Here is a 14349-nt window from a genome sequence, read left to right as displayed (position 1 = left end):
ACCACTGCCTGGGAATGAGGCTGGCACACCCCTCCCCCAGTCAGCCAGAGATCTCAGATGCTGATGGAGCCTCCAATCAGGAGAAGAAGGTGGAGAACAAACCAGAAGCGAATTCTGGAGTCACTGCCTATCTCCAGGAAGCCAGTGTGGCAAGAGAACACAGCCACACTCTTGAAAACCATTCCAAGAAGAATGTGGGAGTGGCCATTTGTCAGTCTGTGGCTGAAACCCCTGTAAGCATCTTGATCTGCCTTTAAGAAGTCCTTGGCAGGGGGCAAGTCCCGAAGGCTATTCCTCACCACCCTCTCCCCCAAATATCCATGAAACCAAGGAGACTAGATCTTCCCTGAGACCACAGTAGGTCACACAAGACCTGGGCTCAGCCAATCAGATTCTTGTTGCCAAGGCCTTGACCCTTGAAAGAGTATTGCAAAGACAGGGGTCATTTCTATCTCAATGAATAGCTTCAAGGGGCTGGTTCCAGCCCTCCCACTTCTCGCCTATTCCTCAAGACCATTCCTTCAGCTGCCAGTGGAATCTGTGAGCCCCCAAGAACCTTCTAGTGACCTCCATTCCTGCTACACAGGGTTGCTGTCGCTTGCAGCCAAAAATTCTAGCCAATACACACTTTGTGTTTGTTGCATTTTGTTTTCAGAGCCAGTATTCCCAAGGATATTTCAGACAATGATCATTGGTGCAATTCTATAAAAAGGAACCAGGAATTGTCTAGATGCCTGCCAGGAAGAAGCACTTATAGATACTTGAGGAAAGATACAACATAACAATGTGTTGAGAGAGGTCCAGATTTGGGACCCAAGTTCTCTCTTTCCTAACTTAGGGCCTTTGCGTATACTTTCCACCGGGCTAAAACCCACCCCTCACTCAGTTCTCAACCCAAATGTCAGTTCTTCAGAAAAGTTATCATATGTTGACTTGTTTATATTTGTGGAAGGTCCATGTGCCCCATTAGACTGTAAGCTCAAGGAGGAAGAACCCAGGCCTATTATGCTCACTACTCTCTCTCCAGGGCCTGTGATGGCCTGGCATGTATTTGGCATTCCATAAATATTTGCAGAGGAATTCACATGCATTGTATAGAATCGTCCATCCAAATTATGAATATCCTCCTGGTACCCATGAGCTAAAAACTATTATCATCATCTCTATCTTACAGGTAGGATCTAAGAAACAAGAACTCTAAGGAATTTGCCACAGGTCAGCTAAATTATGCAAGGCGAAGAGGGGATTTGAACCCAAACATTCTATCTGACTCCAGAGTCCTCTTAATTGCTCCATGGGGGTTTATGCAAAGTAGAGGTTCTAGTTATTGCTGCACATCAAACCACCCCAAAATGTGGTGGCTTAAAACATACATCATTCATTTTGCTAACAAATCTGCCCTCTTGGAAGGGTTCAACAAGAAGTGTTCCTTTCTTTGGCCCTGAATCAAGGCCAGCAGTTTGCTGAAGCTGTTGGTTTCAAGCAGGAGCCTAAAGAATTACCTTTCTATGTTCTGTTGGCCATTTCAGAACTTTGGAAATTTAATGATCAATTCATTAGAAAGAAACAGTATGAGTCATTGGTGATAGACGTAGGCTAGTATGTATTTGTAGACTTAATATTGGGGTTCAAAAATATCCATAAAATATTATTATATGTATCTCAAGAGGATATTTAAGTTATTCGTTAGAATGATAATGCTGTTAAATCTCAATTACAGCCCCCTAAAATTACTGTGGGTTTTTACCCAAAATAAAAAGATACTTCTATAGTAAAAAAAAAAAAAGAAGAAGAAGAAGAAGACATGTTCCTTTCTTGCCTTCAGATCAGCCTCTCTCAAAATGAATCTTTCCCAAGGCTGGAAGAGTTGTTGAGAGTGTCCACTGAGAGCTCAGCCAAGACTGAGGGCCAGAGGCTTCAGTGCCTCTCCATGTGGGCATTGCCAGCAGGCCCCTTGGGCTTCCTCACAGCATGGTAGCTGGGTTCAGAGTGTGAGCATCTAAGGAGAACCAGGAGGAAGAGGCATAGCCTTTCTCACTTAGCCTCCCAAGTCTTACAGAACCACTACATCCTACTTGTGGAAACAATCTCAAGCTTGCTCAAATTCAGGAGGAAGGGACTTGTACTCCACCTCTCCATGGGGGTGTGACAAGCAAGCTTCTAGGAGAACCCACAGGATGGGAGATGATTTTGTTGGCCGTCTTCAGAGAATACAACCAGCCACAGCAAACAGTATATTACATGACCTCACCAGGCCGTCCTAACTTAAAACCCAACTTAAAAATAACCACCCCAAACAAGCCCCCCACCCAGGGACCCCATTGAAAGTTTAGGATCACTGGACTTAAACAAAAGAAGCTGGAAAAAGTAAAAGCCACTGGCTGGTGGGGTAAGGGGAGGGAGTCTTCCCCCACAATATTTACATATTTTCACTTTGTTGCCTTCGGAAGCCTGAAGCTCTACTAATTAGAGACTCATTTGAGATAACTAGTAACCAATTTAAAAATGCAAACACCTCAGCTGGGAAGGGGGAGGCAGAGTTCTCGGAACAGTCTTGTAAATCGGTTTTATCAGGATTTCCTCCTATCCCCTGCTGAGAGCCAGTTGCTGGAAGAGACAAAGGAAGGGAATTGGGCAACTTCAGGGGCCTAAAGCATTTCTGGATAGGGACCTGGGGGAAAGAGGCAAAAGGTGGTCAGCAAAAAGGGAAGAAGGTAAGTTTATTTCTAAGTCTGAAAGAGCGTCCTGGTGTGAGGGCTCTGCAAATATGGCCCGAATCTGGCTACAGGAACTTGTGGCAGCAACATTTATACCCAGTCATTCCTGGCGGGCTGGGCCACTTTATAGCACACCCTTGCACAGCAGAGCAGAGCAGAGCGGCCGGCTCACTAGCAGCCAGCAGAGCCATAACTCACACTGTCACCGCTCCCCTCAAACCCCTTCGGTAAGCACTTTTAATCAATGCAACAGGAATAAACATTTGCTGCAGAGTGGCAATGTGCAGGGAGGAACACGGTTCCACTCAGGCTCAGAAAGCAAAGCCTTCTGGCTGTTTGCATCCACGCTAGAGCTCTCAGGAAAAGCCCTGTGTTCTGATGTGGCTGCCGGCCTGGGCACATTTTTCCCAAGGGCCGAGTTTCCCTTTCCATGTTAATCCGTGCTCTGAGGTGCCGTTTATCAACCACCAGCCATTCTCTGCTGACATTTTAAGCATCTCTGCTGTCTAAATGGTCACCAGCCCTTCTCGAAAGTCTCCCACTGTGAAAATAGCAGGTTCCCAGGTACATTTCAGTGAAGCATCTTAGAATCCGAGTGTGGGGATGAAATTGTTTCCCCAGCTGTGGGTTACATCCTTGTTGTAATCTGCTTTGGTTGTTAAGGACTTGGAAACTGGTTCTCCGGAAGCCCTATGAGGTGGGCACCTGTGCCATTCCCACTTAGCGGAAGCAGAAACAGATCTCAGACAGATTTAGCCGCTAACCCAAGCCCACCTGGTAGCAAGTGGTGGAGCTGGGACTCAAAATCATTCTTCCCCTCACCCCAACCCTGTGCTTAAAATCATTCTGCCAAGTGGGAGGCAGAGAGAAGCCACCACTCCTTAGGGCTGACAAAGTACAGGTTGACAGCCATAGAGAACCAAAACGGCTGAGGGAGAGGAGCCTTGACAGCAGCCCACTCCTGTCTGTGAGAGGCTGCATGGCACTTCCAACAAAGGCAGACAAAGGAGCCCAAGGATCCAGATCAAGGCACCACTTGAAAGCCGCACAGTGTGAAAGCAAAAGGGAGTCAGAGGAATGCCCAAGGCAGTAGTCTTATCCCCAGGGCACCTGGAAGGCAGAGAGAGAGAAAGGTGGGAGGAGGTATGAGGTGCTCAGCCCGTCTGAATCAAAGCCCCTGGAAGAGAAGCTTCTTAAAAATGCAGGTTCCCATCCATGAGCAAACCTCGAACCTCGGCAGCATCGTGCCAAGCGAGGGAGGTAAGATACCCAGGCGGCAGGCTGTGTGAGTCTCTTTGTGTGAAATGTCCAGAACAGGCAAATCCAGAGACAGACAGTAAATTAGAGGCTACCTGGGAGGATTGAGGGGAGTGACTCTTTAAAAGTGCAGGGTTTCTTTGGGGGATGATGAAGATCTGCAACTAGTGATGATGGTTGTGCGATACTGAACTTAATGACACTGAATTTTATGCTTTCCGATGGTTTTGACGATAAGTTGTATGTTGTGTGTATTTTACCATGATAAAAGAATCTAGATTCCTGGGTTTCACCACTTCCTTGACAAATATTTATAGGAGACACTCTTTGTGCCAAGCATGGTTCTGGATGCTGGAGGTAATCGTAAAGAACAAAACAGACAAAACTTCTGCTCTCATAGAGCTGGCATTCTAGTGAGAGGAGCAGAAAGTAAACCAGATAAAAACTGTAAATGTCTGTGCGTTAGTGATGAAAGTGAAGGAGAAAACAAAGCAAGGAGGGACACAGGAGGTGTGGGAGGGATGTGGGGATTGTGGCTTTAGACAGGGAGACCAGAGAAGAGCTCAGAACAAGGTAACTTGTAAGCAGAGGGCTTAAAAGGAAAGATGGAGCCATGTGGCTCTGGGGGAACAATGTTCTAGGCAGAGGAAACAGCACGTGCAAAGGCCCTGGGACGGAAGCAGGCCCAACATGAACATGGGACAGGGCAGAGCCACTGTAGCTGGAGAGGAGGGAGTGAGGCAGAGAGTGGTAGGAGATGGGAATGGACAGGAGGCTATTGCAGGCTGGGTCACTTATAATCGGGACTCTGGCTTCAATTCTGATCGCGATGTGAGATATGAGTCATATCAGGGTCCTGAACAAAGGACTGACATGACCTGACCTCTATTTTAAAAGGACTGCCTGGGGGGCAGTGCCTGTGGCTCAAAGGAGTAGGGCACCAGCTCTATATGCCAGAGGTGGAGGGTTCAACCCCAGCCCTGGCCAAAAACTGCAAAAAAAAAAAAAAAAAGGACTGCCTGGGCCGGGTGTAGTAGCTCACACCTATAATCTTTCCACTCCAGGAGGCTGAGGTTTGCTTGAGCTAAGGAGTTTGAGACCAGTCTAAGCAAGAGCAAGACCCCAGCTCTACAAAAAATTAAAAAATTAGGCCAGGCATGGTGGCTCACACCTGTAATCTCAGCCCTCTGGGAGGCCAAGGTGAGCAGACTGCCTAAGCTCACAAATTCAAGACCAACCTGAGACAGAGCAGACTCTGTCTCTAAAAAACAAAAAAAAAAATATCTGGGTGTTGTGGCAGGCACCTGTAGTCCCAGGTACTCGAGAGGCTGAGGCAAGAGAATCACTTAAACCCAAGAGTCTGAGATTGCCGTGAGCTATGATGATGCCATGGCACACTACCCAGGGGAATAGAGTGAGGGTCTATCTCAAAAAATAAATAACTAAATAAACAGACCAGCTGGCTACTCTGTGGAGGGCAGAAAACAGGAAGGAAGCTAGGAGACCTTTGGGAAATCCCACAGGCAGGAGTCCACAGTGGCTCAGACCTAGCTGGGACTGAAGACAGACTAGGATCTGGACATATTTTGAAACTGGAGCAACTCACTGACTCTTTTAGCATGGGCTCCAGGAGCCTGCATTTGTAACAGCTTCCCGGGGGGTTCCAACATAGTCCGGAGACTATGGTGAAGAACCCCAGATTTAAGCTAACCCACTGTGTTATCCTTGGGGAAGTACCAGCTGTGTTTTCTCCAAGCAACCTCAGAAGGTGCTAGAAAGGACATTCACAAGGTCTGACCGTGCACACATAGCCCTGGAGCAAACCTCAGGGCATCGAGTCAAGTATCAGGTGCTGAGCACAGTGGGGGCCACCCACGGGTCCTCGCTTCACTTGGCTGTTCACTCAACAAAGCAGGTTAACAGAAGAAAAAAAATTCCAGCACAGAGCGGTAAGAACTATGCTAATGGTGTGCCTGGGCAGAGGGAGCTCAGAGAGAAACACCCAGTCCATAGCAGGGGCTCAGAAATGATTTCCCCGTCAGAGAATCTCTAAGACAAAGGTTAGAAAATGATAGGAGAATGAGGAGGGGGTGGAGGATTGTTCTCAGCAGAGAGAAGAGCATGTGCCATGGTGAGAGCGTGTTTCAGGGGCTAAAAGACATTGACGAAATTGTTAGAAGTGAGGGATGTGGCGGTGAGTCCTGTAGACAAAGGGAGCCAGTGGACGTCTTTAGGCAGAGGCTCATGATCTGCTTCATGCTCTGAAAAGAGTGGGTCTGGCTAGAGGAGAAACGGGAGGTGAGGAAACCAGTAAGGGGGTGACCACCCACCAAGTGAGGCAGGATAGCAGGAAGGTGGCACCAAGACTGTGGCAGTGTGGATAGAAGGGGAGGGGAATCTAATGTGACTGAGGAAGAGGGAGGAAAGTAGGCTGACACCCAGGGTTTTTGGAAGCTTGGTGAATGGTGATGTGAGTCCGACCTGGTGCATCAGGCAGGAGAGGAAAAGTGAGCTGAGATCAGTGCAAGATGGGCAGGGTGCTGACCAGTGGGCAGTTGGATACATCAGCCCGGAGTTACACATAGGGTTCTGGAGTGGAAATAAAGATTTAAGGACCTTGGAAATGATGAATCTTCCCTGAAGAAGATGCAGAGAAATGAGAACAGAACACAGGGAACAGAAAAAGGAAAGAGACGCCCGATGAAAACCGACCATCAGACATTTTTGAATAATACACTTGTGAGAAGTTTCCTCTGCCTAAGTTATGCAGGACCATATCTAAAGATCATATTCAAAATAGAATAACTTCTGGGAAGGTCTCAATGAAAACATTGAATGCTGCTTTTAAAAAAAAAAGTTAAAAACAGGAGTTCAGCTATTGCACAGACCCTGGAGCAATTCTTCAGCAATTTTCAGCAAGTGTCTATAAACAAGGCTGTGATCTGACTCAAGGGGGTACCTATCAAGTGTAAAAACCTAATTTCGTTGTCTGGAAGAGCCTTTCTGCCAGGTGCAAGACCCTAATCCAGTCAACGTGATTTTTATTGATTAATAGGCTGGGAATACACAGGTTGTTGGGTTTTGAGATTACTTTCTCTGTATCTTCACGACAGCTGCAAACAAGTCAAAAGGTTTCCAGCCATCAAAATAAAAATGACACTCGGTCACAGAGGAAACAGACTACAGGTCAATCACCTTGCTTATTTTTTAACAGTGAGGAGCAATTAATGTTAGTGAATAAGCAAATCTGTTTGCATAACCAGATTTCCATGGGCTGCAGGAAATAAAGGTTCTCCTAAGTGGGTGATTTGTACAACGATAGCCCTTGGGTCTCTGACGGAACAGCTCAGATGAGGAAATCTTCCTTTAATTACGTGGAAGGCCAATTGCCCCGTCATAGCTACACTGTTTTGCAGATTACATATAATTTCACCATTTCCACAGTTTCAGCGCTATAATTCTGGAGAAAATGCAGGCACCAAGAAGACACTTGAGGCACATTATGCTAGAGATAAAGATGTTTTAGCGAATTCAATTTAAGCTACAACATTAAAGTTATTTTGTTGAATAAAACATAACGCAATAATGAGCTTGTGTATGTCAACTCTCCACTAGAGGTAATAATACCCAGAGAGAGTCCATCCCCTCTCCCTTTCTCCATGCTCATTAGAGTAATAGATAACGCTACAGAGAGGAACTTTCTCTAATACGCGCTTCGTCTCAGGTTACGTGGATTTTCTGCCACTGTGTTCATGAAAAAAAAGAAAGGAAACATTTTAAAAAGAGACTAATTTGGGAGCCATTCATATAAGTGCTACTACTTGAAATTTTTTTTGTCCTCTGAGAGTTTTTTTCTCAATGCCTACCAGGACAGGACTTTCCTGAGAAGCTCAGACTAATCACTATCTTTCCGTGTTCAGCGCTAGAGGGTTTGCAGAGAGCAAGCAAAGAAATGAGTAGAGAGAGGACAGAGGAAGAACAACACCGCACAGGGAAGGCAGAGTTACTGAAACGTTGGTCTCCATCCTGCCTCTCCTTAGTGAGACCCATGACTTCCTTTCCCAGGACTCAGTTGTAGAAAGAACTCAAGTTGTGGACTTGTCTGTAAAATGGAAGAGTAGCCAGGCCCTTGAAAGCATTCACCTCCCCTGATTTCATCCACCTGTAAAACACTCCCCAGACAGAACCTTCCCTGAGGAAGACAGATGAATGGCTAACAAGCATATGAAAAAATACTCACCATCCCTAATCATCAGAGAAACGCAAATCAAAACCACCCTGAGATATCACCTAACCCCAGTAAGATTAGAGTCCCAAAGTTGGAGATGCTGACACAGATGTGCAGAGAGGGGAACACTTTTACACTATTGGTGGGACTGCAAACTAACAGCGCCTCTTTGGAAAGAAGTATGGAGACTCCTCAACAAACTCAAATTAGATCTCCCATTTGACCCCACAATCCCACTCCTAGGCATTTACCCAGCAGAAAAATAATCATTTTGTCATAGGACATATTCACTAGATTGTTTATCGCAGCTCAATTTACAATCGCCAAGATGTGGAAACAACCTAAATGGCCATCAACTCAGGAATGGATTAACAAATTGTGGTATATGCACACCATGGAATACTATTCGACCACAAAAAAGATGGTGACTTCACATCTTTTGTGTCAACCCGGGTGAAGTGAAAGACATTCTTCTTAGTGAAGTATCACAAGAATGGGAAAGCAATTATTCGAGGTACTCAGCACTAATGTGAAGCCAGTAGATGATCTAATATATGTCCACACAGGAGAAAACTCATTTCAATTCAAGTTGGGGAAAGGGGGGATGAGGGAGGGTGGAGGCGCTCCCCCTGAATAGGCACAATGTAGGGGTGTGTGGCACAACTTTAGGTGCAGGACATAACTACAAGAGGAAAATTCATGTATTATGATTTTGTTGTTGGTACCCTCACATTAACCTGAAATTTAAAGAAAAAAAAAAAAGACCTTTCATTCACACTGATAGGTATCTTGACTACTTTGCCAAAAAAAGATGGAATAATTGCCAAGTCAAATATACCAAACAACATCACCTGAAACTAAGAAAAAACTGAGGAAGTTACATGGAAGAACAGCCAAATCTCCAGTAAGAGTAAAAAACGGGTGGCATGCTCTCACCATGCCAGAGAGAGCAGCGTGCCATCTCTCTCCATGGACCTGCAGGAAGACCCATTTTCCATCCTCCTTTGAAGCTAGATTGGGGCCCTGTGACTGCATTTCCACCAAGAGGGATGTAAGAAACACATGACTCCTGTCTGGGGTGATCAGAAGCAAGTGTAAGCTCTCCATGACTTCTCCCTTCCCAGCCACAGGGCTACAAGTGAAAAGCTCTGAGATGGCAGAATTATGAGATGGAACACTCCCAGGTCTCTGAATCACTGTTGCACAGGGGACCCCAAGGAAGAGCGTCTCTGCTGCCCAGGACCGTGATATAGGATGTAAAACACTGAGATTTCAGGGTTCATTTGTCCCTAATTATCGTAAGGATTTAAGAGGTCTAATAGACAGGAAAAAAGAGGCTGGATTCCGACTATATTGCAAACCTTAATCATACATTTAAAAATAAAAGCTTTTCTCTAAAAAACAGATGACCCACATTCCTTCGAAGCATATAGGGCTCATTTGCAAAAAGCTGACGATGGATTAGGCTATAAGGAATGCTCACCAAAATCCAGCATAAAATCCACTCCATAACTAACATCATCCAGACATTTTTCTGATCATAATGCAACAAAATTAGAAGTTGATAAGCAAGAAGATAGCTAGACACAGCATACAGGTGGGAAATAATAAAAATACATCCTTAGGAATAACCCATAAGTGAAAGGGGAAATCACAATAGAAATTGCTAAACATTTCTATGGTGCTGAATGGCAGCAAATCTTTATATAAACTTTATGTATTCTTTCCAGTTGGGTGAGTCCAGCTACTTGGCATTTTCTTTCATCGTGTCGTTCTCTGAGGCAGCCGTGGCTTGCAACCTGTAATTCTGAAGAACACACCTCCTTCTTCCAGAAAGGTAAATACCTCCAAGCTGAATTACGCTGCAACACAACCACGTGCTGGGGCAGGTGGGAGGGTGAGCACCGCACAGTTGCGAACGTGCAGCATGACAAAGGTGAGAGCTTGGGCAGCCAGCGCCGAAAGCCAGCGGCTGAGCCGTCTCCATACTCTCACTTTAACTTTTGGCAACAGATTGCAATTAAGAGAATGAAAATAAGGTGATAAGAATGTAAGATAATGTATTCATGTGTGAACGGAAATGATGAGGCTGGGATGAAAACATGTCCCTCTTTCCTTCCTCAGACTCTATTCTCCCTCCCTCGGAGCACCTCATTTCCCTCTGGCCGGGCTTGTCAGAGTGGACGATCTTGGTGCCTGTTGCCCCGCGTGGAAGGCACAGAGACACCTGAAGGCCCTTTCTGTAGCCCTTTCTTAATTTGCATGAAGGACGCAGCCATGCAAGAGAGGATGCAGCTGACTAGACTCCCTCCTGGAACTTTGATCTCCAGCAAAGGGATCCGAGGGTGAAGCGACTGATGGTCTTTCATCCCAGCCGTGGTACCCAGATTAAGAGTTGAAGTTCACCAAGTACAAGTGCTTTTCACAAATGAACTCTTTTCAACCCCAAATAGTGCTGAGCTAAGTAATATTTTCTCCATTTTATAGATGAAGAAACTACAGCAGAAAACTATTCAATGGCCTTCCCTGGCCCAATCACTGGCATGTGGTGTAGTTGAGAGCCTAACCTAGGCAGCCTGACCCCTGTCCCTAAGCCCTGCGCTGTGCTGCTGTCAAGGTCCTCTGGAGCTGCCTGGCTCTCTAGCAGAACCTTCTTTCTACATGTTTCCCAATAGCCTTCCAATAAAGTCCCTTTTGCTTAAAAGATACCCAGATGTTTTTCTTATTGTGTGCATCCAAAGAACTTTCAGTGATATATTGAGGGAAATATCAATCTGTGTACTTGAGAATATGTGCTTGAAAGTGTAATGTGAAAGTCAAAGTAGAGACTTAGAGCTCCCCGGTTGCTACTGGTTGGCATATACATTATAGTGAATAAGGAAAACCAGCTGTTTTTTTTTTTTTTAAAGACCTCCAAATTTTAGAGCTTTACTTAATCGCAATGTGTTGATTGCTAAAGTCACAATGTGGTGTGCACGGCGGAGGCGTGGGAGGGAGACTCCTGCTCTGCTCCACGCAGTCACTCAGTGATCAATGCTCCTTCCAGGCTAGGACTTCCCCACCTTCAACACATGGCTCCTGAGGCTGGTGGAGAAGAAGAAAGCACAGAGAATCTCACAGGACAGATTTTTACAGTCCAGCTGCACTATTCCACTAGCCAAAATGTGACCCCAGCCTGAGAATGTTCAGGGGGAAAATGAAACCGGTTTGAAACCCATGGCATTGTCCCCACTATAGCATGGGAAGCAAGAAAATGTATCCAGTGTTCCCTCTATGCCCAACACAATACCAGGCACCACAAAGGAGTTTTAAAAGAATCTCAGTGGATTAACAAACTGTGGCATTCAGGGTGTCCATAAAGTTTGTGTGCAATTTAAAATAGTGTACAATTAAAAATTGCACATAAACTTACGGACACCCTGCATGTATACCAGGGAATACTATTCAACCATAAAACAAGATAGAGACTTTACTTTTTTTTTTTTTAAATTATTGTTGTGGATTCATTAAGGGTACAAAGAACCAGGTTACACTGATTGCATTTCTTAGGTAAAGTCCCTCTTATAATTGTACCTGCCCCCAAAAGTTGTGTCACACACTGTGACCCCTCGCCCTCCTCCCTCCATTCCTCTTTCTGCTCTCCCCCCCACTGTGTACTAGGTCATTAATTGTCCTTATATTAGAACTGAGTAGATAGGATTCTTGCTTCTCCCTTCTTAGGATCCTTTATTGAGAATAATGTGTTCCACTTCTATCCAGGTTCATACAAAAGATGTAAAGTCTCCATCTTTTTTAGTGGCTGAATAGTGTTCCATGGTACACATATACCACAGCTTGTTAATCCATTCCTGGGTTGGTGGGCATTTAGACTGTTTCCACATTTTGGCAATTATAAATTGAGCTGCGATAAACAGTCTAGTGCAAGTGACTTTACATCTTTGGATTAACTTGGACGGAGTTGAAATACATTCTTCTTAGTAAAGTATCACAAGAATGGAAAAGCAAGTGTCCAATGTACTCAATACTAATATGCAGCCAGTGGATGATGTAATACACGCCCACACAAGAGAAAAACTCAGTTCAATTCAAGTTGGGGGAAGGGAGAAGGGAGAAAAGGCAGGGAGGTCAATGTGCTCGCACCTAGTAGGCACAATGTAAGGGTACATGGCACACCTCCTAGGGGAAGGCTACAACTACAACAGGGACCTTACCCAACAAATGCAAACATTGTAACCTAAGCATTCATAACCTCATATTAATCTAACATTTAAAATAAATGAATAAATAAATAAAGTTTTTAAAAAGAATCTCTGTACAAATTTATGATTACCTTGGAGAGACAGAAGACACATTTCTGAAACAACATGCTAATTATTCCCCAAACAAGAGAACACCCAGAAGTATACAGGGCAATCCAAGAAGAAATTTCAATGAGAGCGAGCGATAACCTTTTCATATACTGAATTTTTAAATATTTTTAAATGCTAATACTAAAGGCGTCCTGGATGAGATGAGGGTGATGTGCTCATAGGTGGTTGGTGATGGACTGAAATAATGCAACCTTGATAGAAAGCAAATCTGAAAAGGCTATAAGAGCCCCCCCCCATCGCGCAAGTTTATACACTTTGACTAAATGAAATGGTTCCCACCTAAAGGGATTTTAAAGTGGAAGAAAGAAAAAAGTCACATGTTAGAAAGGTGTTCGTTACCGCATTGTCTAAAACAGCAAAACATGGAGGCGATTTCTGTCCAGCAGCAGAGTAATGGTTGAATAAACGATGGCACATCCATTAAATTAAATCTAAAGCAGCTATTAAAAGTCATAGTTATGAAAGCCACATAGAACATGGAAAAGTAGGTAGTGTTACTCAGATAAAGGACTCAGAACTATGAGCAGCCTTGGATTGTGACCACATCAGATAAGCAATAATGAAAATATACATAGCAAGATGGAAGATCTCTGTTCTATATTTTTCAAGTGCTCGGAATGCTTTTATATTGCCTTTAAATGATTTTTCAAGATATTAAGTGGCACAATTTTAAAATATAAGCAAAGGAATCACCAGGGTGCAGGGAGTTTGTGTCTCTGTAGGTGAACACCAGAGCTCACATCTCTACAGAGGAACATGAGAGTGATACTCACCCCCAAGTGTGAGGCCCTTGCTATGAGCTCTGTGTGTGTGTGTGTGTGTGTGTGTGTGTAAAACCTTGAGGAATATGCCATCTGCTTTATCCATTTTCGTAAGGATGATTCAAAGACAGTGTTCATCACTAAATTCTACCAAAACCTCAAAACCATATGTATTTGTATTTTTGAGCTCCTGAAATCCAGTTTGAGGTCATTAGCAACCCTGACCCCAGCACAGCCTTTCATGGCACTGGGGCAGGTTGTTGATGTTACAGTTGGAAATGGACTGGCCCGTGCTTGTGTCACAAGGTCTCCTAAGCCCATCCTGAGAAGGGCACAGTCTGGGGACCCAGGCACTACAGTCCAGATGAGATGTCTGGCTCCAACTCCCACTGGGTGAGTCACCCAAGCAGGACAGCCTCAATTTCCTTGTCTGCAAAGCTGGCATCACATCACCGTTGCTATGGTTTGAATGTATCCTCCAGAATTCTCAAGTTGGAAACTTACTCCCCAACACAACAGTGCTGGAAGTGGGGCCCCATTCTCATGAAGAGGTTAACACTGTCACCAAAAGGGATGGTGGGAGTGGTTCTCTTCTGGCGCTCTTGCCCTTCCACCTTCCACCTTGTGACAATTCTGGCTTAAGACTTAAGACTTCCCGGACTCCAGGACTGTGAACGTGCAAACTTCTGTTTATAAATTACCCGGCCTTAGTCATTCTGTTATAGCGGCACAAAACAGACTAGGATGATAGTCGTGCCATGGGCTTTTTGAGAACTAAAAGGGATAAAGGACCCCTTTGCCCCAGGCTGGATCTACATGTGTTCAACAGGTGGCAGTTTCTACTGTGATGGTGGGGACAGGTACATTCAGTGGGTTTGAGGACACAGGGAGAAGGTGCCACCTATGAACCAGGAAACTGGCCCTCGACAGACACCAGATCTGCTGGCACCTTGGTACTGGATGTTCCAGCCTCCAGAACTGTGAGCAGTGACTTTTTTTTTTTTTTTTTTTGAGAC

The 14349-nt window shown here is 44.9% G+C and overlaps 1 non-coding gene across 1 annotated transcript; it reads left to right on the top strand.

The window, feature by feature from the left end:
• The first annotated feature begins 1435 nt into the window (after window positions 1-1435).
• LOC111725621 lies at window positions 1436-1572 on the top strand. The gene has a single exon (XR_002773646.1). It is a non-coding gene; the product is annotated as a small nucleolar RNA SNORA2/SNORA34 family (small nucleolar RNA).
• The last annotated feature ends 12777 nt before the right edge of the window (window positions 1573-14349 follow it).

This window comes from Otolemur garnettii, unplaced genomic scaffold, assembly GCF_000181295.1.
Source record: "Otolemur garnettii isolate 467f Iridium unplaced genomic scaffold, OtoGar3 scaffold00044, whole genome shotgun sequence".
Taxonomy (NCBI): Eukaryota; Metazoa; Chordata; class Mammalia; order Primates; family Galagidae; genus Otolemur; species Otolemur garnettii.
This window is presented reverse-complemented; position numbering and strand designations above follow the sequence as displayed.